This window comes from Rattus norvegicus, chromosome 7 (assembly GCF_021556685.1).
Source record: "Rattus norvegicus strain SHRSP/BbbUtx chromosome 7, alternate assembly SHRSP_T2T, whole genome shotgun sequence".
Classification (NCBI taxonomy): domain Eukaryota; kingdom Metazoa; phylum Chordata; class Mammalia; order Rodentia; family Muridae; genus Rattus; species Rattus norvegicus.
The window spans coordinates 64,191,914-64,216,728 of NC_141540.1; the positions used below are offsets into that span (position 1 = coordinate 64,191,914).

General features: G+C 45.1%; 2 long non-coding RNA genes across 3 annotated transcripts; one reads left to right on the top strand and one right to left on the bottom strand.

Moving 5' to 3' along the window:
* Positions 1-832: 832 nt before the first annotated feature.
* On the bottom strand, positions 833-7,198 carry LOC148004702 (uncharacterized). 2 transcript variants are annotated; one of them, XR_015624698.1, is made up of 2 exons: positions 7,107-7,198; positions 833-1,613 (listed from the first exon to the last, which is right to left on the bottom strand). It is a non-coding gene; the product is annotated as an uncharacterized LOC148004702 (long non-coding RNA). The 2 variants fall into 2 exon arrangements; XR_015624697.1 differs by lacking the exon at positions 7,107-7,198 and adding an exon at positions 2,473-3,116.
* A 249-nt stretch (positions 7,199-7,447) lies between these two features.
* LOC148004703 (uncharacterized) lies at positions 7,448-16,656 on the top strand. The gene is made up of 3 exons (XR_015624699.1): positions 7,448-7,655; positions 11,398-11,470; positions 16,094-16,656. It is a non-coding gene; the product is annotated as an uncharacterized LOC148004703 (long non-coding RNA).
* The last annotated feature ends 8,159 nt before the right edge of the window (positions 16,657-24,815 follow it).

Sequence of the window (24,815 nt, forward strand, 5' to 3'; positions counted from 1 at the left end):
GAAGACTATCTACCTATCAGTTGTAAGGGCCTGCCTTCCATCTCCAGCACTGCCCAAACACTTTTTTTTTTGGTTTAAAAAAAAATGTCAACATAAAGATGGTAAGCATAGGAAGAAATGTCAAACTGAGCAAGAGGCCAGTGCAGTTCATCAACTGATGTGCTCGGGCCAGGAGAGCAGTGGTGGAATAAAAGGCAAGGTTCTTACATTGTATCTTAAAAGTAGAAACAATTGGAGTTCTGATAATTCCAGGCATTGTGTAAGGAAAAGTGTCGAGTCAAAGATGGCCTCTGACCTTTGGCCTGGATACTAAAAGAATATTCCTAAAGGAAAGACAGAGCAACAACCCTGTCTGGAAGCCCAGACCCGCACACTTAGGTGTGAAATAAGCATTAGATAACCAAACACCGTCCAAGATACTAACGGTTCTGTGATAAAGAGACAGAATATAATGGGTTCCTCATGTGCACGTTATCAGTATAGAATTGTGGTTTACAACCAAGGGAATGAAATCCCCCACCATGAAACTGAGTGTAGCAGGAGATGTTCAAAAGCTGTGTCCAAGGTTAGCCCTATATTTCATGGTTGGAAGATGCAGAGGAAACAACAAAAGGGAGGGCTAAGAGTAGCCAGAGAGGAGGCAAACCCGGTGAGTCTGGAGTCGCCAGGGAGGCTGGAGAAAGTCGCAGGACCCCAGCTCTACCTTCTCTGGTGCTGTTTGTCATCAAACAAGACCTCACATGGGAAATCACAGGCTAACGTGGTGCCTCCGAGATTTCTGAGAACTTCGCCCCAGTGCATGCAGACTAAGTGTTAGGATTAAAAAAAATACTTATTTTAATATATTTATTTAAAAATGCATGAACTTAAATGAAATACATAAATTAAAGTTCTTTGAAAAGCAAGTTACAGAGCCCATCATGGTTCCTCATCACTGCGAGGTTCCTGATGTCTGACCAACCTATGGCCACCTGTGGCAGGTTTTTAAAAGTTGCTTTCCATGATGTCGGTATTATACCGGATTGCACCTCTATTCTAGCCCTGTCCTTTGAAAAGTCAGGGACCAAAGCCTGTGGCTATAGTCCGGTGGTTCTCAACTCGTGGGCCGCAACCCCTCTGGGGTGGCACATTCGATATCCCGCATGTAAGATATTTGGATTTATGATTCATAAAAATTAGAAAAATTACAATTATTAAGTAGCAACAAAAATAATTTTAGGGTTGGGGGTCACCACCACAGGAGGAACTGTATTAAAGGTCACAGCATCAGGAAGGTTGAAAACCCCTGCTGGGTCCAGGGAACCTGCAGGACAAGAATCATCTCCAACCCGGTCCTTCTTCAGCTTGTGTGATCTCTTCTAGGTATTCGGACTTCGTTTAGTCTGATTAGTTGTGTTCATCGGACTTGGAGCTTATAAGGACTCCCAGTCTTAAGGTAAGGGCGATGTCAGAAGTGTGTTCACTTATCCAATAAAAAGGTGGTGGGTATGACCGCAGACAGCTGTCTGAAGCTCAGACACAGGATCAGGGTTCCTGGGTTCAAATCCCCACATAGCTAGGCCCTCAACAGTTTCTCTGCCACATGAGTGAACTTTCCATCGCTGCCAAAGTACCTGAGCAAATGCAAAAGCAAAATGCAAACAGAAAGGTTAGTTTGGGATCTCGTCCTCAAAAACTGTTTATGACCGTGCTATTGGCGTGTGGTGAAACGGACTATTAAGAGCCAAGGGGCAGGTGAGAGAGAAGAACGTTCACCTCACTAGAAAAACAGGAAGTGAGGAAGAAGGATCCAGGGCGAGTTATATTTTCAAAGGCTTACAGCTAGAAGAAGCCTTTCATCTAGTCAGGCCCCATCACCTTTGACTCCGTTTAGGATGAATTTATCCATTTATGAAACTAGCACACTCAAGGTCTAGACACCCCCTAAAAGAGCCACCAACTAAGAACCAAGTACGTGAATCTCCTGAGTGTATACTTTAGATCTAAACCACAGCACCCATCTACAATATAGAGATCGGCTTGAGGCCTACTTCATCCTCTTGTTGTGATGATTAAATGAGTTAATACTTTGTGAAGCTCTTAGGGTGGTACTCAGCATTGCTGAATGTTCTGGGAAGACTCAGGACACAAGGGAAAATATTTAATACCTGCCGCACCCCTGTTCCACATTATGCATTGGGGACCAGACTGTGTTTGGGGGCGCAGCACAAAACAACAGAGAAGTGAGACCATTCTCAGGAGTGCCCAGCACTGAACAGGCACGTACAGACCAGATAGGCATGGAGGAAGAAGAAAGGCCATCCTATGCCAAGAATGACCTAGGCTCCAGAGCACAGTGAGCAATGAGCTGCAAGAGTTCCCTTCAGCCAGGATCAAAGCAGAGAGAGAGCCATGAAGACGCAGCAGCCACACTGATCTCAGGAATGGAAACCATCGGATTCAAAGTGGGGAAGGCACATGGGGCGGACTCACCGTCAAAGCATCTATTCCGGAATCAAAAACATATGCACTCTTGGGGAATGCTCTAGAAAGGATCTTGGGAAATGTTCAGCTGGGCCAATGACACAAGGTGGGTTTACACGGAAACCCTACCCCCAGCCCCCAGCATATCTCACATCCAGTCCAAAAGGAGCAGCAGGATTACAAAGTAGCTCCGCCCCTTTCGCATCCACCGGCTCATTCACATTTAAAAAAATCTCAAGGAACCAGTAGTTTTTGCCCTGTGGTAAATGTCAGTCTTGTGTGACTCGATCTGTGCACCTAAACCTGCTTCTTCAAAGCCATGCTTCCAACCACTGAAGAGAAGGCAGGAAGTTAGACAACGGCTTGGCTTGCCTAGGTCCCACCTTTTGCCTTGCAAGAGTGAAAAGCCAAGTTACCAGGCAACTAGGAGACTCAGTAGGCCTTCTGGCTCCGCAGCTTCTGCCCTTCCTGCTCACTCTAAGTGCCAGATGATCCGAGGCTTTAGGCCACCCCAGCCCGGTGCTTTGTTTCCCTAGGGACAGCTAGAGACCTCTGCAGAGGAGCCAAACAGGTTTGGAAACCAGTTTGGGCTCAGCAGCCCTGCACAGTGGGCAGTCACCTGCACACCAAAGGATCTGGAGCAGAACCTGCCTGAACACCAGGAAGTCAGCATAGGTTTGCAGAGAGCTTAAGGGCATGCAGTCCAAACAGATCCATCAGTCTGCTCACCAAGAGAATAAAGCTGGCTCTCCCGATGTAATTACAGGCTGGCTGATTTGGAACTGTGAACTTTGGGACATGGCAGGGGTGCCGTGAGCTATGCCAGGTTGTGTATTGGGCCAAAAGATGAAATACCAAACTAATCTGGCTGGTTTCAAGAATCAGTTTGGAAAAAAAAAAAAAAAAAAAAGCACCAGCCTATGCCAATGTGTGCAGGGACTGTGTCACGTGGCTTTGTCTCACTGGCAAAGCTCTTCCACGAAGGAAATTACAAATCTTCATAGATTCAGAACCATTTAATAGCTGGCAAGCACCTACCAGCCACCAAAGCTACTGCCAGATTGACTGAAATCTCTTAAAGGGCCCTTTTCCTCCTCAGGTTATTCCCACAAGCAGCAGCTTCACCTGTCACCACAAACAGATGCTTGCTCCTTCCTAAAGAGAACGTAGTCATTATGTTAGCCCTTGTCCTTCTAGACACAGACTAAATCCCAGAGAAGGGAAGAACTTTTTTTCAGAGAAATTGCAGGAGGCCATGAGATCACCACCCAAGAATGCTGGCTTGAGAATGACAAAGACCAGATAAGAATATGGCTTTACCTGATAGTTCTCCGGACCTAGCAGACTCCCCCCACACCCCTAACCCCCCCACCCCCCACCCTGTGTCTCTGAATCTCTGTCATCCCATCTGGAAAGTGGGAATCGTGTGTCTGAGTGGTATCTATTTGATACAAGGCAGTCATTCCTGCGCAGACAAGATAAATTGTGTCGTTTTGTATTTCTATGTGCGTCTCTGTGTGTGACCCTATGAATGTTATGTATGCAGATGTATGTTCAGATGTATGTTAGATGTATGTTCAGATGTATGTTCAGATGTATGTGCATCTGACTCCGATAGTGGAAACCAGGGGTCAGCATGATATGTTCTATTCTATCTCTCTCTGCCTTATTTCTTTGAGTCATGGTTTCTCATTGAACCTGGAGCTAGGCTGGTAGCCAACAAGTTCCAGCAAATCCTCCTGTCTCCGTTCCTGCACCAGCAAAGGTACAGCCACCCCTGTCTTTTTACCTGAGAGCTAAGATCTAAGCTCAGGTCCACAGGACTCTGCAGCAAGTGGTCTTCTGCACATAGCCATCTCTCCAGTCACATGCCATTTTTTTTTTCAGAGCTGAGGACCGAACCCAGAGCCTTGCGCTTGCTAGGCAAGCGCTCTACCACTGAGCTAAATCCCCAACACCCCCCCCCCCATTTTATTTTTAACAGACAGAAATGAAACAATGTTTCTCAGAAGGCTGGTGGTCTAGGTGCTGACTCCCCTGTGCTTGGAAGACTTTAATGAACTGCCTTCACATTGATGCTTACCTTTCTCCACCGTAGTGGAAGAATTAACACAGTCATGTTCTGATCTAGCTGACAGGCCCACTTGGATTTGATTTTAGGACTCAATTCGGAATCTCTACTCGTGATTACATGGGCACCAGGTGGTGTTATTTGAGTGGCTATGAGCTGGAATGAGCAGAAGAAAAAACAGTGTTGATACAAAGCAAGCATTTGGTGCCAAATCGGGGCCTGAGATGCCGGCAGACTACGCTTCTAGAAGCTTCTGAGAGTTCAGGACAGGGAAAGGGAGCAGGAAAACTGAGTGACCCCCTCACAGCACGGCCCTCTTCTACTAAGAAGGCAGGGCGCCTGGCTCAGCCCAGAGAGCAACAATTAAATGCACAAAACACTGCATGTCATATTTAATTAATGTTGGCTGGATTTTATTTATCCTGTAGATTTATTTTAACAGGTAAAATTGTTTTGATTTCATGGCTGTTGAGAAGCAACAAAAAGCCTGGTTTTATGCTTTACGTACAAGGAAGGGCATCATGTTTCCGTACTAGATGTGGGAATATGATTATACACACAGAGAACTTACAGATTTAACTATGACAGTCATAAGCTCTTATCGGTAGCAGACGTTTACAATAAATTTTCCTGTAGAATGAGAGCACAGATCATTCAGCTTTTGAAAGCCCTGAAACAACTTTTCTCTGTTTCCATAATTATTATAAGAAAGAGAAGCCATGCGAAGAAAATATAGCCTCGTAATGAGTAGGAAAAGGGGGAGGGGCTGTATGATATTTGCATATATACATTATGATAACATTATGCTCAAGAAATTATCTCCAGAAGAAAACATAAAAATATATGAAAAAAGCTTATATGTGTGGATGATAAAATTATGCATGGGTTTTTTTTCTTAGTTTAAAATATTTTATCTTTAACAGACATAAATTTTATAGTTTTAAAATGCATGTCTTGTGACTTGTGGTGGATATGGCTGGTTCCAGACGGGCACATGAGGTGCTGTCAAGACCCACTCTTCCAAACTCCTCCATCCACACGACTCAGACCCTGCTTTCAGGGGGTGGTTACTGTGCGTGCTTCTCAGGTCCCTGCCCAGCCCCTGCCTCCAGCAGATGTGGTTTACAGGGTAAGGTTCTCTCTTAAAACACGTCTCTGCGGATGCTAATTCTTTGCAGTGCTGCTGACTTCCAGGAACCCTCCGTGTTGGGGATCATGGCCACCCTCTGTGGTCTTCATCTCCCTGGCCACCCTCAGCAAATATGAAACAGGGATCTGTTCTACACCTCTCTTGGCTGCCTCTGCCTTCTTCCTGGCTTTCTTCTCCGCACCTTAGCCATGGCGTGGTGCCAAGCCAGACCTTCCTTAACTGGGTTGCAAGAGTTGGCAGCCCTTCCTCCTCAATGCTCACCTTGGGAGACATAACAAAGAAGACCTACTAGTACCAGAAGCACTCTGGTTATCTAATACACAACCATTTCACAGATACACATGCACACACACACACACACACACACACACACACACACTACACACATCCATACACACGCAGAATGCATACATATGCCTCACCCACACCCTCACATACAACACACATTCATACACAACCCACTTTCATACACAACACACCACACGCATACATACACTCACAAAACACATACACAATAGCACGCATACCACATACATACCTTCACATACAACACACACACACACTCTCCCACACACGTACAGGTCACACATACACACACTCTCAACTATACACGCACCCACTCATACAACATATGACATAAATATAATTTAATACCCAGGTTACCCCAAACACAAAAATCGCTATCTTTGGGTGGGGAGGTAAACTCTGGCACTGATCATTTTAAACGCCACCCTGCACCCCAGATGATTCTATTGCACAGTGGAGCATTCTCAGATACAGGGCAAGATGCTAACGGCCCAATGACCCATCTTCTGAGGTCAAGTTGCGGGCAGTATATAACCGACTCCATTGCAAACCTGCTAGCCACATCACTTGTAATGGCTCAATGTATCCCTTTGCCCCTCCATCCCAACCCTGCAAAGCAGGGAGAATGAAGTAATGGCAACCACTCACCAGATCAATGTGAGGCATAAAGACAGCAATACCTGTGAAATATTTAGGGTAGCCTGGCATCCAGTAGATGCCTTGTGCAACCTGGTTTCACTCATCAGTCATTGTAATGAGATGAGGGGTATCACTTGTTGGCAACACATTTGCCTACTGTGTGAGAATCCCTGGTTACATCACCAGTACCAAAATCCAACCAACCACCACCAACAAAACCAAGCAGTCATAGTATGGCCTCGATCAAGCCTTTAATTCAGAATCAGTCTCCTGGTTCAGGCAACTACCAGGATGCAGCTTCCCACGAAAGACACAGAAGTCTCCCCTTATCCACCTAGAACTGTGTTGGACACAAGGCTGTTAGCAAGGTTTGAAAAAAGCCACACGTTTTCCATTGAAAGCTCTCTGAAAAATCTCCTGACCTTGGTCAGTCTTTGGTCCCCACCAGGAGCTACAGCTGAGGTCAAAAACACTCACCTGGGCCTCTGCTAAGAAGCAGCGGTCTTTAATAAGTGCCCTGGACAGAAACTCTGAGTGTCCTTGCCAAAGCCTATGTGTTTCTCCTGCCCTCTCCCAGGTGGGCCTGGTGTGGGAGGCACCCTGGCAGCCTTCCCAAGCCTTTGGCAACCTCTCCTGTTCCCCTGTGTGTGGGAACCCAAAGGGCTGGCCAAATCAGAATGGAGTTTTTCTCCCCCTCAGTTTGCTAAACCCGGCTCTAGGGTAAACGCCCTCCCTAGCTCAGTGTGCTCCGCACCTGTCAGTGTTTGTTTTTAACTGACAGTGTTGATTTAGCATTAGGCCCAGCAGGGGATGTGGCTATGGGCTATGATAAGGATTCGGAGGAGCTCTGTGTACAAGAGAAAACACCGAGTTAGGAAGTGTTCCAGCTTATAAATATCTATCAAAGCCATGGATGTACCACAAAGCCGAAAAGCATGTCCCTTTCTGAAGAGCGGGGCTTTCTTGTCCCTCCCCTTATCCACCTACAATTGCAGAAAGACGGACAGGAATCTCTATAAAGCTCAGGTACTGAGACATCTGTTTTATTAATATTTCCAACTCTCCTATGCCTCTGTCTCCTCTTCTGTCCCAATAATTGTTCCAGTCCTCCTTACATCGCAGCAGGAAAGATTGGGTCGTACTGATGGCTACGTACCCGTCTGGTACCCGACCCTAAGGAGTAGTCCCTTTGACTGCTAACTGAAAACTGTGCACCCCACAGGGGAAAGAGAAGGGATACCAGAGCAAGCCCGGTGCTGCCACAGGAGCATGTATGTATACACATGTAATAGCATACGCAAGGGGTTTGTAAACACAAGTCAGGATCCAGAGTCTTCATAAAGAAGGTGACTCTTAAATTGAGTGTTGAGTAGTGAACTGGGGTTTGCCAAGGGAAGGCTGGATAAGCGGAATTCTGCAGGCAGAAGGAAGCAAGAATCAACACAGGCTGGGTTAAAATGCAACAGAGAGTGTCCAGGCAGTCTCCAGGGAGAGCGTTCCAGGGAGATGGGAATCTAGACTGTAAGGAAAGGCAGGAGTCATCTCTCTTCCTTGGTCTAGTCTCTGTCTCTGACTCTCTGTGTCTCCGTCTCTGTCTTGCTGTCTTGGTGCTATTGGGTACTTGGTCCTATGGGTACTTGGTGCTGTCAAGAAAATCTCATCCAGAGTAGCGATACATGGAAATGATTATGGGGCTTTGCATGTCCTTTACATTGTTAGGAAACCTACTATGTGAGTGTATGGTCCTGGTTCCTGGCTTGCTGCTTAGAGACAGCCTGCGTTTCCAAGCTTCTGCTTTGACTTGATGGCTTATTGCTTGGACTCCCTCCATTTGGGCCCTGCACCTGGGTGAGCTGTCCACTGGGAAGTGCTCCAAGCTTGTTTGCACTGTCCTCTTAGCTGCCCTAACTCTCTTCTCTCCAATTATGATTTTTTTCCTTCGCCTTCCCTCGCCTTTGATTCTCATCTGGCAAGCAAAGATTCTATCATGAATATTTTATAACTTTGCCGTTCCGGCATAGACAAGGTCATTAATAGCCAAGCGACTTAAAAGATTGCCCCTCATACTTAGCCCATGGCCAATCAGTAGAGTGCACTTCAGTCATTGGAGACGATTGGCCGTAGGTCACTTAGTCTTTAATGGTCCAGTAGGTCTGGCTCCTGCTTCCAGAACTTTCCCCATTTTCCATGAGGAGGAATTGAAGACAGAAAAAGACTTCAGGAGAGCAAGGGGACAGTTCCACTTGGCTCTCTTTCCCTTTTATCATCAAAAGCCTTTCACTCTACAATAGTAGGAGGGACCATCTGATTTGTATTTCACAGAGAAGGTGAGGCTTCTGATAATTACAAGATCCAGATACCAGAGACACACAGTCAGACAGGCACAGACGGCACACACATACATATATACACATATACACATACAAGTACACACATATACATATATACACACATACACACACATATACACACAAGTACACACATACAGACATACATAAATATACACATATGGGTATATACACAAACACACACCCACATACATGCACACACACATATACACATATATACACATACAAGTACACACATATATAGATATATACATACATATGCATATATACACATACAAGTACACACAAATTCAGATATACACACACATATACACATATGGATATACACACACATATACACATACAGGTACACACACACCTCCTGGCTGCCCCCAGTCTGGCATTTTTCCAGAGGTCCAGCTCTTTGACACTTCTAGGATGCTTGCCTGGATGGACACTGGCCTCCAGCCAAACCCAACTTATCCCAGCCTGACTCTGCAGCTGCCATAACTCTGTGGGTGCAGAAAGAGCACTTTTCCTAAGAAGAATGATGCTGTGGGATCTGGCATGATTTGGGGTGCCCAGAAAGGAGCACAAAGCAAGGCCCACTCTGGAAAGGCAGAGCGAGCCTTTCAATGTAGGGCTTATCTGTAATTATTTTCACAAGTTCCTGAAAAAATCTCATTCTACCAAAATAACTCTGCCTTGCTGGAGAAGGCCAAAAATATTCCACCATTTTTAGTTCTGAGCCCCCAAGCACCTGCTAACTTGCAAAAATGCTGATCCTCAATCTTCCTTCAAAGGTAAAAAAGGCCTGCCTCATCTAGTGATTCATCTCATTCAGAGTGCAGAGTCCTGTGAGAACTGGAAACAGCCCACACCTCAGGAAAATGTACACACACACACACATACACACACACACACACACACACACACACACACACACACACACACACACGGTGGGCTAGACCGTTCTCCCAGACACCAGAAGCCAGCGCTGGCTAATTTAAGTACAAGAAGGAATTAATGGAAGGAAATAGAGCAGGGGAAGGAGCAGAACTGTTTGGTATCTAGATGGCAGGAATGAATTCCTGGCATTCATAATTGCTGTGTGCCCACAGTAAACCGTGGCCACCGAGCCATACTTCCTCCTGCTGCTCCTCAGTCCTCAGGGCTCCTGCAGGGATCCAGTTAGGCCTGGCTCAGAGCTCTCCAGCTCCTCCTTGGCTAGGGAAGGAAGTCTTGGTGACCAACGTTCTATGAAGAGGCAATACCGTGGAGATTGGAGCCTCAGGGTCCTGACACTCTCAGGAGAGAGAAAATAATATCAGCGTTCTAAAAAATAATAAAACAAAACAAAACAAAAGCACATAGAAGAATAAAATAAATTCAAAATTAAAAAATACAAATGCTCACTGAGAGAAGTCTGTCCATGTTAGTGGAGTGGAGTGGGAAGAACATGAACCTTTATCATGGACCCAGCTCTAAAGTCTTAAAAACCCCATATAGGCTACATCCTAGCACCTTCTAAAATATGTCCTATCCCCAGGGGTCTGTGGCTTTGTTTGTGGTCAGGAGACCTGGAATGAAAATGTTTTTCTGATAATACCAAACAAAAGGATGAAGATACTTAGATCTCACAAAGCCAATGATGAAGCTAGGAAAACTGGCAGAAAGGAGACTGTCCTGAACCCGACCCTGGGTTCATGCATTGCTCTGTCAGAATATACAAACCTTTATGCAAGCGAGAGACTCTGGTATGATCCTACCTGAGCTGGCCCAGGACCAACAAGCCTTCCAGTGACACAAGTCCCGGCAAGAGGACAGGGAGAAAGCTACTGTACAGAGAAAAATGCTCTTGGGTACGTGGGGCTATAGCATTTGACTCCCAAAGACTCTAATGTGAGTTCAGCTCCAAGCAGATCTGCAAATATCCTTTAGGTATGTGGTGTTGCACTGAGTAAGCTTACTCAGAGTAAGTAGCAGGCTTACTCCGCCTCTCTCTGAAGCTACTGCTCAGAGCAGTATGGCTATGGCTGTTGCTAGGATGAATTTCCAAGCTGTGCAACTCTGTCCCTGGGGAGACAAGTAGAGCCTATGGAGGAACCGCCATGACAGTCCCCTGCCTGCTTCTCTAGAAGCATCTCTAATCCCTATCACCCTCACAGGCTCACCTCAGCCCACAGCCATCTCCTTCTACCTCCTCACCCTCCCTAAGAGCTTGAGGCGATCATGAATTTTGATAAAGGGCTCTTTCCCAATGCTGCGAACACCAACTTATTTCCAGTCCCAGCTCTTACATTTTCTGCTTTACAGAAATCTTCATGCAGCCAAATTATATCTGACACCCACTCGGTGGCCGATGGTTTTCTTTCACAGTCCCTATCATTTATCATGAGTCAGTGGGCTCATGTACCATGTTCTGTCTCTCTTGTCAACAGGACGAATTCCATAAGGGAGGGGAGCATGGCCGTCTCCCGTGACTTTCTAACCCCAGTGTCAAGTACAAGTCAGGTGACTATCAAGTTTATGTTGAATTCATCTCGCTTTGTATCATTTGTATAATTACAGAAGAGGAGAAATTAGTACATCTAAAGAACAATGTATTCACTGATAGTGTGGTGATAAAAACAGATAGGAAACAGCAGTTCCTGGCAGAACCATGGAATATTCCTCATTCTTTTAACCTCAGGAGTAAGGAGAGCCAAGAAAGTGTGTGGAACATGGCCAAAGATGGGCTATGGTTTCAATTAAATTGAAGAGCTCATGTATCACTTTTGGTTGCTACAGTAACAGAACTCCGTCTCACAAGAAGAGCTGTATAATATGATAAAGCCAGTACAAATAAATTAATAACTTATATGGATGAGGTAAGAAATGATCTGGTTAGCTTCACTTTGGAGAATAACCCAAGTTGGAGTCATGGAAGGCTCTCTGTACTGCAGAAGATTTGCTTCTCTGAAATTGGGTTCTGGAGAAGAGGGTTAAATCAGGTCATGCTATGTGATGAACCCGTTTTACAAATATACAGAGAAGTGTATGACTATGATCAACTGAGATGCTTTAAAAAGCAGAGTGAGGGATGACACTGGTCCTATATTGTGGAACAAAGAACCACCTAAGCCAAGAGCTTTCTTCTAGCTATGAGTCCATGAGTTGACTGCATTTTTTATGGTCTGAATCCAGCATGGCTATTTTTGACGCAGCTTGCTCACACAGACAGCTGGAAGGTTGGCTAAGCAATGGCCACTCTAGTACGGTCTCCACTTGGACTGGCTCCACCTAGTTTTGAGGCTGAGTTCCACGGAAGGGAGTGGAAACATGTAAGCCTTGAATTCTATGTCTAGAATTGACGCTGAGTCACTTCGGTCACACTCTAATGGCCAAAGCAAATAGAAAATCAAATTCTGATTCCAACGGTGGAGAAACAGACTCAAATTCTCAGTGGCATGAGCTTCAAAGTCACTTCATTAAGTCCACGGGTACAAGGAAGCAATTAACTTAAGTCACCAATGCAATACCTCCCACTGCAGAAGTCAACATATCACAAGACTATAGCAGCTAATCCAGTATGACATTGGTTTGAAAATCATTAGGAGAATGATATGACGCTGTTATTTAAGGGACTCATATCAAATCAGGGCTGGTATTTCAGATTCCGTGTGGGACATGATATCCTGTTCCACAAACTGAACTATGACACCAAGCTGTGCATCAGGAGACGAATCAGGAAGTGATTTTACTTCACATCACTCACAGAATTAATTCAACATTTATTAAGGATTTAAATATAAAAGGCAAAGCAGTGTTTGGAATAAGTGATGAGTAACTTAGGTATTGAAAATGAGCTATTAGTAAAATATATTAATCAGAATGAACATATATATGTATATACATATAACCAATAGTATACATATACATGTAATCATATATACATTTATATCTGTATATATTTACAAATAATATGTAGTTTTCAACTTCTACACTAAGAAACCTCCAGAAAATGAAAGGAAACCTGTGTGCTCAGGAAGATACTCAACGGTATTTGAGAAACAGTAACATTGAGAACTAACCAAGAACTTCCAAGACTCAACATGAAAAAAGGAAATAAATCAATAGATAAAAAGTGGGGAGTGTGTGAAAGAAGAGGAGGCAATTCTCGATGATGAGGTCTAAATGTCCAACGAGTAAATGGTAGAGGGTTCACTCTTCCTACACATTGAACAGCTGCAAGTGAGACTCACAATGAACTGTCACTTCACATTCATCACAGTGGCAGGATTATGTAAGCTAGCAATGTCAGCAGCTAATGTGGGGCTGTGACATTCTCGTACACCGTGGGGAGATGCTGAAACCAGTGTAATTACAACCAAGAAAGATACCCAAGGTCAACTTAAAACACACACACACACACACACACACACACACACACACACACACACACACAATGCCCACACATATGCCAACACACACACAGAAAGACGGACAGGCAGACAGACAGAACTTTTCCCTGCAACACTTAGGAGAGTAAATACTCTGGGTCCAAGTATGAGATGGAGTAAGATGTCTTAGTTGACCAAGAGAAGGAATAGGTCATTTTGTCTTACAGTTTATATGAAAGTCAGGACAGGAACTCCAACAGGGTAGGACCCAGGGGCATGAACTGATACAGAGGCCATGGAGGAGTACTGCTTACTGGTTTCCCCACCCAAGGGCTGCTCAGCCTGCTTTCTTATAGAACCCAGGACCAACAGCATAGGGGTGGAACCATCCACAGCAGACTGGGCTCTCTGACATCACTCAGTAACTGATGCAGTGCCCAATCTTATGGAGGAGTTTTCTCAATTGAGGTTTCTTCTTCACAAGTGACTCTAGCTTGTGGCAAGTGGACAGATCAGCAGCCCGCTGATCTGTGTACTCAATGTACTTGCACTGAGTGACTGGAAGCATGTTCTCATGCAGTGTCTTAGTGCTTGGGTTTTCTATGATTTTTTTTTCAAATATATGCTCCAAAATATTAGAAACATGGCAATAGAACAAAAGTCCCTAGCTTCTTCCCCTAGGAATTAATTTGCCCAAAATTCCACTTCCTTATCACTTTCTTACTACTTTCATTCTGTCTTGGCAGCAGTCACGCAAGTCTTTGTCTCCCTTTCCCGGGGTGGGGGATGGGGGGCACACAGCAAGACACTCAGCAGCCTGAAATCCACCAGGAGTATTGCCCTGGGTCTGCTTAGCTATAGGACCCTGGACAGGGTCTTTGACCTCTCTGTGTGTTTGTAAGTATTTTCATAAGGCAGGACAGAACCAATCCCTGAGAAAGTTGTATTTAGTTCATACCTGATGGTTTTATGAACTTACTAAGTGCTAACTATCACTCAACTGAGCCAGTAAAGACACAAGCTTTGTGCTTTAAGAGAAAACTTTGGGAGACTGTATTCATTCCCTACACCTATAACCAAGAGACTGAAAGGCCAAAAATAAAGTGTGTTTTCATAATGCTGGATACCAGATGTCTAAGCAGGGGGATAAGCAAAGTCGACTTCTGGTGGTGCCTGGGAGACCCTTTCCACATCTCCCCTGAGCTGTGGGAATTTATGACAGTTTTTTAGCATTCTTTGGGTTTTGATAATAAGCCATGATCTCTGCCCTTATCTTCACATCTTCTTTGTGTGTGTGTGTGTGTGTGTGTGTGTGTGTGTGTGTGTGTGTCCTTCTGTAGGCATCCCCTTTTTATGAAGATACAGGTCATCCTGAATTGGAACTCAGTTTCCAATTAAAGTTACATTCTGTGGTATTGGACTCTAACATAAAAACGTTTCGGGGCTGGGGATTTAGCTCAGTGGTAGAGCGCTTGCCTAGGAAGCGCAAGGCCCTGGGTTCGGTCCCCAGCTCCGGAAAAAAGAACCAAAAAAAAAAAAAAAGTTTCAATAACACAATTCACCTGGCAACAGAGTCCAGTAGGAAAAAACAATCAATAAGAATTAGTTTTAGAAATGTATAAAGTCTTACAAAATGCAGTGCTCTGTTCTTATCACAAATTGCCTTCTCTTGAAACACTTAGTATCAGATCTTATTGAAGCACACAGTCGAAATTTGACCTGAGACAGTGTTGGGGATGTGACTGAACAGCTTGTCACCAACTTTTAAAGTAGATGCCCCCAGGGCTAGAGAGATGACTCCTCTGTTAACTGCACATACTAGAACTGCACCATGCTAGAAACTCTAGTTCTCAACTACCTGTAAATCCAAGATATCCACTGTATGTACTTACATGTGTAAAAACACGCATATTTTACACACATATGTAAAAATACACAGGCACACATGGATAAGCACACAGAGGTACTCGTATGCATGCATGCATGAAAAAAAATCTTTGAAGTAAATACTGTCTATTAGAGGCTAAATGTATTCCTGATGACTAAGTGGCTTATGTTGGCTAACAGAGAAAAGCCTCTCTGTTCCCAGGGTGCCTGGGCTTTACATGCTGAAGGAGCTGTGTAACTTTAATTTTTTCAAATGACTATTTTTGACAATGGCTCTCAAATGCTTTAACCTCCTTTGTAGTCCACTACTTAGCAGAGGTAATGGAAAAGAAAGGATACTGGGGAAACGGACCTGTTTAGAAAGAGTTCTTTGAGGGCTGGGGATTTAGCTCAGTGGTAGAGCGCTTACCTAGGAAGCGCAAGGCCCTGGGTTCGGTCCCCAGCTCCGAAAAAAAAAAAAAAAAAAAAAAAAAAAAGAATAGAAAGAGTTCTTTGGAGCAATCTCTGTCTGTGTTGTCTGGAAATAGGCAGTTTAGTTCATAGGTTAGCAGCAGCAGCTCGATCCGTTCACAAACACTTCACTGAACACCAGCAGTCCAGGTTGGTAGAGTCAGGAGAGCAAACACGAGTCAGCAGTGATGGCATTACCTAGCAGAGACAGCCATGCCTCAGCCTTAGCATGAATCAGCAGGAGAGACCTGAAAGGTCACCAGGAGAAGCTCTCAGCTGTGCTCTCTCAGCAGAGTGAAGATCAGCGGAGACTCAAGACCCACAAGCATTCCTCGTCTAAGCTCTATAAGCAAGCCAAGCTCAGCCCCTGTCACGGTCCGTGAAGCCTTTTACATAATCTCTCCAAACATCTCCACAGGTCTTGCCTGAGCATGTGCATCTGACTCAGCTGATATCTCTCTGCCAATCATTCTGAGTCTGTGGAAAGGGCAACAGACTGCAGCACACCACCAGAAGTTTTCTGGTGCGCTTCTCTCCATGGAGTCTCGACAAATGCGGTCCAACTATGCAATGTGAGGTGAACAAATACATGTGTGTTGTTAGTGCAGAGTCCTTCCTCACGTGTCCTTTCACATGCTTTCTTTAGCAGAGCATCCTCTCTCCTGTGTCTGCTTCAGCACAATGTTCCTTCACATGTTTGTCCCAGTGACCCACAGTAATTATTGTCATCCTCAGTGAAGCAATGGCAGCCCTGAGAAATTACTTCGAGATAATCTTTTCCTTTTAAATTCCAAAAAACAAAGATAATATGCAGTCAACAAAGCCACTCAAACTTCTGTATGATTTCCTACTCCCCGAGGATACCCAGAACATGAATACAGTTTTTGTATTGTGCTATTTAATGTTAGCAACATCTGCGTTCCAACACAACTGTTCTTAACAGATCTATCAAATTCAATTGAATTAATCTACCAGCTTTTACCAGGCTCCTCTGGCATGATCTTTGGGCAAGCTGCCTTTTCTTATTTCTAGTATGACTAACCAAAACTACTTGGTACAAAGTAGTAGAATTTTTACCTTAAAGCAAATCAGGCATTGTGATCACTCACAAGTCTCTACCTAAGAGTCTTTGGTTTGGTTTATAACTCCATTGTAAAGTTCTGACTTTCCGTGATCACTTTTGTGATCTACTCTGCTCCCCAGGCCTTACACTCAAAGTCAAGACTCCATCGCTATAGGCTCTAGACCCCTCTGACTGTCCCTTGCCACATCGTCAACCAGGATCTACGTCTTCCTCATGTCTACACCTAGATACACATAGCCACCTTTGAACACATCTACTGGGATCACAAGTGTAGAGCACTTGTGCTTCGTCATGCTTTCCTTCTTAAACTAGGCAGGTACCTTGTTAGAGTCTAAGCCTGGAGCAGTAAATCTACTGAGACTATTATCTCTCCTGTGATGCTTGCTACATTTATTTGTCCTTCAACACTCAGGCAAAACATGAAACTCGCCACCCCCACCCTTCCCCCCAACCCACCACCAACCTCACTGAAGCTCTCCTCAAGACATAGCTCACCACACTAGTCTCTCCGATCCAGTATCCTGTTATGCTCATACCTAGCAGTGACGACACATCACGAACGCTCAAAGTTGTTTTGTGAGTAGACAAGTGATGGACAGATCTGTGTGTGAAAGTTGGAAACTGCTTAATTGCCTGTTTAGTACACTGTTTTAATTAGGAAACCTCGACAAATGTGAGGTAATGTCTATGAGTCTCAGGTTCCTCGTTTTCCAAATGGGGTATTGTCTATCATCAACAGACTCAGAAACACCGGAATCAAATGGGACCACAGATGTAGAGCACCCCTGAGAACTTGTTTAAATGACAGCTAATGATGTTAGCAGAGGGAGACACTGACAAGCCAACTTTGCCCAAAGTACTGTCCATGACTAGGCTTCTCAACAACCTCCAGGTTCCGGTCTCTTACAACCTGAGGGCGGAGTCAGTACCAAAGGCCAGGAAGCCATGTTTCAATGGTTCTCACCTCAGAGCCAGGACCTCACTGTCTCTGCTGGTCTCTGCAGAGATAATGCTTCATTGCTTCAGTTTCACACCTCTCGCCTGGTCTGAAGTGCTTTCAGGCAGTCCGGCTAACCACGCAAATTCAGTGTGTGATCCCGAGGGATTTTAGTGTATCAAGTCATGAACAATTGTAACTCATTTGTTATAACTGATAACAATTAATAGAATAAACAAAATTAGACCCCAAGGGACAGGCCACTCAAGAGACCTGTTATGTACTTTCCTGTTACATACAGAAATGAGAAGTGGAACACAGTAAATGGCCCCAAAACATAGCCTGGGGCAGCCAGAGAGTGTTGTGTGTCTTCAGCTGGAAGGGAAGGGGTGAAGGTGGATGTTGTGTGGGAGAAGGAGGGTTAGCAACTAGAGTGAAGCTTTGCCAGGATCAACCTCCCAGTGCACAACATTAGATACTCTTCGGCAGGGCAGGTAGCCAGCCTGTAATTTCCGAATAGATAACCAAGGATGGTCAAACTCACCCAGTCCCTCTCTAGTTTCCATGCTATCCGGCATAGGAGACAGGGGCTGCTATAGCAAGTGCATTAGTGGATCCCATACCTTCTAGAGGCCACTGGACATGTGTTTGATGTCCTTGCAGAGGCCAGACAAGAACTCAGTATACACATAAGTTCATAGACTAGAACGCTAAGCTGGGAAGCAATGCAAACACCTTTAATCCCACCACTCAGGAGGCAGAGGCAGGCAGATCTCAGAGTTCGAGGCCAGCATTCTCTACAGAGTGAGTCCTAGGACAGCCAGGACTACAGAGAGAAACCCTGTTTGAAAAAACCAGAGAGACAGAGAGAGAGAGAGAAAGAGACAGAGAGAAAGAGACAGAGACAGACAGACAGACAGACACAGACACAGATACACACACAGAGAGACAGAGAGACAGAGACAGAGAGACAGAAAAAGATAGAGACAGAGACCTAGAGAGACAGAGACAGAGAGACAGAGAGATAGAACTAGAGCAATGTCAAAAACTCTACTCTCAGTGCAGACAGGGATCCTGAACTGCTTGCTTGACCCATCTGTCTGCAGAAGAATGCTTGCCTTTAAAACAAAACAAAGCAAGCATGGGGAATTCTGAGAGCACTGAAAATGAGTGCCAGAGACAGTAAGATTTTCTAATAAATCAATCAAAGGTGCAGTGTGGAGGACACACCAGTAGAAATCATGGGGACGGGGGTGACCCCTGACTTTAGCAAGGCACGATAGAGCCAAGAGGGAGCTCTTTGAGTAGGAAAGGGAGCTCGCTGATCTCTAGATAATGTAGAGATGCTCAATCCTCTGTGAGGCATGCTCTTCCCCACTTAAGGAGATAATAACCTGGAGAGGAAAGAAAGGCACGTACACAGCCTGATAAAAACAAGATGGGTGGTTATAAAAGCTATAATAAAAGTAATAAATTATGACTGACAAGCAGTACGTCCCATGAAGGAAGTATAATTCACAGTGCACTTTGAACCTGTGATAGAAGGAGGTGTGAGGGAGTCACTTCGAGCAGAGAAACATCACGCACAAGGGCGGGGAATAGCAGGCTGCTGCACGTGTTCAGGGCACGTGGACCTCTCTCACTTTCACCTACTCAAAGGTCACCCTCTATTCTCTTGGTAATAGGAACAAGATTCCCTTAAAAATCCATCTTGCTTTTAGTGTCTGAACCCTGGCGTGGACCTTGCTTCTGAAATCAGAGTAGGACCTGTCTGGAGGCCATACCCTGACCCAGACCACTGGATGAAATCACTGGTTTAGAGTCGAGCACCAGGCTCAAGTCAGCCTGAGCTCTAACACACATTACAGTTGATCCCCATGATCTTGTGGTTCTGAACTGGAGTCCGTCTCTTTCCAAGCAAGTGGCAAAGCCTGGGTTTTCATGTGATTCCCTGAAGAGAGTGTCTGTCAGAAGGAAAGGTCAGAGCGCCACACCGTGGGTCCTACCATGACACAGGGACAGCACATCTGCATTTGGTTCATGGGTCCAAATCACTTTCCGACGCCTGTAACCACAGGAATCACACCCCATACCTGAGAGCAGCCTGGAGAGAACCTTGAAGCATCATCAACACACGTCTGTCTGTAACGTCTGTCTGTAACCAAGAAAGAGGGTCACAGGAGACTTTAGGAAAGTGGGGGGTTTTAACACAACCTAACAGATACGCTGCTGCAGGCAGGGAGACCAGTGAGAGAGGGTCACAAACCAGCCCCAGGGGTAAAATCTGTCAGCATTTCCTCATGAGGTTCAGAGACTGCACTGCTGTCATTTCTGAAGCTTACTGTGCAATAAGCATTAGCCTACGCTCCTCATACCTGTTCCCTCACTTGCTACTCACGCAGCCCTATGAGTGAAATCCTCTCATGCCTATTAACATTTACTTCAATCTATAAAGAAAGCCCAATTTTGCAGAAGCTATAATTAGGTGTTAGCAGGTTAATAAATTCCCACTACTCAACAGCTAGTCAAATAGTAGTACAAATTTCAAATAAACAGCAAGTCCTTTCCAAGAGTCTGTTCTATATACATACATACATAGTGTGCATATTTACTTTATGCATGTGAGTGTTTGGCCTGCCTGTGTGCATGTATACACACTATATTTATGGTTGGTACCCCAGGAAGGCAGAAGAGGATATCAGGTCCCTTGGAACTAGAGTAACAGAAGCTTATGAGTTACCATTTAGGTGCTGAGACTCTACCCTGGGTCCTCTGCAAGGGCAACAAGAACAGATCCTATTCCTGCAAGAACACTGTCTTATAGGGCAGCTGCCAGCACCACAGAGACTTCCACAGGCTTTCCCATGTGTGCCCTTCCCACCTCCCACTCTGTAATGTCCGTATGTAGAATCAGTTCTTTGGTTTAGGAAACAGTCGAGCGTATTATTTCTAGAGGACCCCCATTGTACAGTCACTTGTGTAACAGAAGGGGACACTGATGTTCTTCCCACTGGACCACAAGCTGGACCTTAAAGGCAGGTAGATTTGGAATAAATAAGCCGTGGAGAAAACTATTCAGAAAAATGTCACATCTCAGTAGTGTGGGTGAGGAAGGAAGGGAGCAGAGAAAACTCTTAACAAAAGCCCCACGTCTCCTTCTGAACGCAGATCTCTATCCAAATGTCCAAAAACGCACCCATGCACACTTCCATAAATGGCCACTGCCTGTCCTGTTCTAGCCAGTCCTTGGAGACAGGGAGATGAAGTCAGGCCTCCCAAGAACTGTCACCGTCGAGTCCTTCTCTTTGCCAGACCTTCCCACAGCCCCAGATGGTCTAGCTTCTCCTTCCTTGTCGCTTCCTGAGGGTGTGGGAGAAAGAAAAGAATTAGAAGGGAAGCAACTAGCGAAAGAATTTTCCAGTACTAGCCCGGTAGGGCGGGTGCCAAACAGACTCGGGGCGGTGTGTGGTGGAAATGGCTCTGTGCCTGTGCTTCCCCGATGCCCACCTTCTCCTGGTAGTGTCTACAAATTCCTACTCACTGACTCTCCAATTCTCCTAGAAAGTCTGTCTACAAAACAAATGATCCATCAGGCCCTCCTGGGTGACGCAGGTGATCATGTTAATGCTAGCGTTTCCGGGAAGAACTTTATATGGGGGTAAACCATGCTTCCCAGTCATTCACTAATTGAGAAAGTGTAACACAGCAGTTCTTCCCAATGCCATGACCCCTTTAATACAGTTCTTCGTGTTGTGGTGATTCCCCAACCATAATTTTTTTTAATTGATGCTACCTCATACTTGTAATTTTGCTACTGTTATGAATCATAATGTAAATATCTGATGTGTAGGATATCTGACATGCAACCCCCAAAGGAGTCACAATTCCCAGGTTGTGGTGTGCCTGAGACCTTTCATGGTAGTGTGGGCAGAGTCCTAGTCTGCTAGCTTCTGGTGAGAAAGAAGAACAATAAACACGTCTATAAGCATAGGATTCATGACTGAGAAGGGGGGGGGGGGCAGAAGAGGAACCGTGGGAGGAGGAGTGGGGAGGAAGAGGAAAGATAAATCTCATTAAAGGTAGGAAGAGAGTAGGAGGCACCACAGGAAGTGAACAGCTAGCCAAGGCTCAAGGAGAGGGAAGAATGTGTTGAGGATAAGACCACCCACATGGCTGGCGGAGAGAGTCAGGCGCTGGAGAGGGAGTGGTAGGCAAGAAGGATGTATTCTATATCCTTTCTTTAGGATGCTGGGAAGCCAGGGAAGGGTTTTTCGTGGCAGCATGAGCTGGTATGTGGATTGTACCTTAGGAAATGCTTGAGGCAAAAGCAAAGGAAGAAAACACAAGAAACAGGACCAGTGAGAACAAGCAGCAGAGGGTGGCCAGGCCCCTAGCGATAGTCACAGGAGTGTGGAGGAGGCAGAGGGCTCAAGATATATTTGGAAATCAGAGCCCTCTCTCTCACTTTGCAGCTGTACAGTGGACACTCTGGTGGCTGTGCTCTTTGTGGGCTCGAGTCTGGGTTCAGTCTCACAACTGGATGGACAGCGCCCAGGAGCTGCAGCCCTCTCCTGTGTTTCTCCTGTCTGGAACATGTCTTCTTGTTCACAGATAAGCACAGGCTGGAGACCTCTGGTCCAAGAGGCACAGCCAACAGTGGGGCACTGGTGTTGGAGGGGCATGTGTCCCTGTGCCGTCATGGAGATAAGGGTTTTAAAACTATTCTAGATACTTCTTGGGGGTCCCATCCCTGGCACTGTTTACTGTTTGTCCTTCTCAATAGACATTTAAAATCCATTACCAGACTCCTACTACCATGAAAGGTTTCAGACACGCCATAGTATTTCCCTCTCCTCGTACCTTCCCTGACTTCTAACCACTTGCTTCCACCTCTGTTGTGAGGAAACTGTCCTTTTCTCCCACGGCTGGTAAAGGGAATGCCAAAATCTTCATATGACAGTCTCTCCTTTCCTTTCACAAAATTGTTCGGTTTATAACAAGAAATGTGCTTTTCCCTCAGCTCTCCTCAAACAGCCATTACCCGACTGCACTTGTCAGATTAGCATCGATAGCCTGGCTTATAGAGAGTCAACTGGAGAGTAGTCATACAGTAAAGGAAAGACACTTAGAGATCTCTTCCGAGAAAGCAAACACCGTTTAATCTCAAACTACATAGATGGCCCTGTAATGGGCCAGAGTAGACACCGACGGTTTCATAGATGGTAAATAGATGAGGATATGTCTGGGCAGTCATTCAACAAAAGAGTCAATGCTTAAGTGAGATTTGGTGAGAATCGCTTAAAGTACTGAGGTTGCTGGGTGCTAAATGTTCTTTATTAGAAGCGACTACTGATTAAAGAGATATGAGATGAGTGGAAAATAGAAGGCAGAGGAATTCTTTAAGTCAAAATAGACATTTTAATAACTGGGCTTTAAACATATCACACACACATTCACACACACACACACACACCCCTCCCGAAGTCATGTGACATTTAACAGCTGTGAATAAATATGACACAAGCTAATCAAAATGCTTGAAAACACGGGAACCAAAAGAACACAGGGGAATCTGAGGCATCCTACCTTCAGCTCCTCTGACAATGCAGACCACCCCACCCCCCGCCGTCCTGTCCCCCTTCTCCCTGCCACCCTGCATCCCAGGATCCCACAGCCTGACCAGGCTGTCACTGAAGCCCGAGGAGAAATCCAGGCTGGGTTTGACTCTGGATTGTGAGGTTTCATCTCTGTGGGCCTGGGCAAACCTCAGTATGGATGGTTATAAAATGGGAGTGAGTCACCCTAACAGGGTCGTTCCAGGTGTTAAGTGAGCTAATGAGAGTGAGAGCAGAGGTACCACTCAGGAAAACACGTCTGCTATCTCTACTTTGCCAAGAGAGCATCAGACAGCTGGAGGACAAGAAAGAAAAAGAAGAGGAGTGGGGGGAGGGGGCATCGCACTAGGGGAAGGGTGCCTCGGAGCAACTAGACCTCTGCTGTCCAAGCCCTGTACCCAGATGGGCTGGCCTCGGTTCAGAAGGGAGGGAGCTAATAACCCCACCTGTTAATACACTGTGAGTACCACCCCTGCCTCAGCGAAGGCAATTCAACCATTGCGAATCACAAGGCGTGCTCTACATATATCTCTACTGATCTTTAACAAATCAGTGCAACAACTCACGCCAAAGGCCCAAAAAACTGTTAATATTCTGTCTCATTCTGGGGAATTTATTCAAACACACACACAAAAAGAGTCTACTATAGACACACTGAATCTCCCAGAACCGGTACCTCTGAAGGGAAGATGCCAGCAATTAGAGGCCGGAGGCACAAGGATGAGAAAACTGGCAAACCCCATTTTCTTAGTGAAGGTGATAAACTATTTAATTATAAGTATGAATGCTGGAGACCTCTAAAATAAGTGCTCGTGATTAAAAAGAACCTTCAAGGGCCCAGAAAATCCCGAGTACATTCTAATATGATATGCAAATTACAGATGGTGTGGAACAACAGAATATGCGAGAACACTGTGAAACTATTAAATTTTTTAAAAGTGTATGTTTATTATATAATATTCTAACAATTAAAAGAGGTTTGAAATTGAGAAGTGGCTCTCCCAGAGTCACATGTTCAGAGACACCAGGCAGCACAGAAAGCACCAGGAAGTCTTATCTTTCCTACAAGTACTATAAGCCCGCCTCGAGTTTATGTGCAAATCATACACTATCTCCCCCACAGAAACATGTGCTTCCAATAATATAAACATTTCCTTTGTACCGAGATCTCTTCAAACCTTCACCTCCAGCACTGGAGGCCAGATATCTTGGCAGAATTGCCAAAGGACTGCTGCTACGGACTAAGATATTAATTATTTTAAACATCCTGCTGGCGAGAGTCAAAACCATGGCCATTGAGTAAGATGTGATTCCTGTAAAAGCCAATTTGGCAAAATATACAAACTAGCGCTCTCTCCTTCTAACATCAGCAAGCATCTGACTTTCTAAGCATTCTCTTCATGCCTAAAACTATATTTAGATTAAGCCAAGGAAGATATCGCACCCAAGATCCCACCAAAAAAAGCTTGAGGAGTGAGTTCCAGATATAGAAAAACCTTTTCCA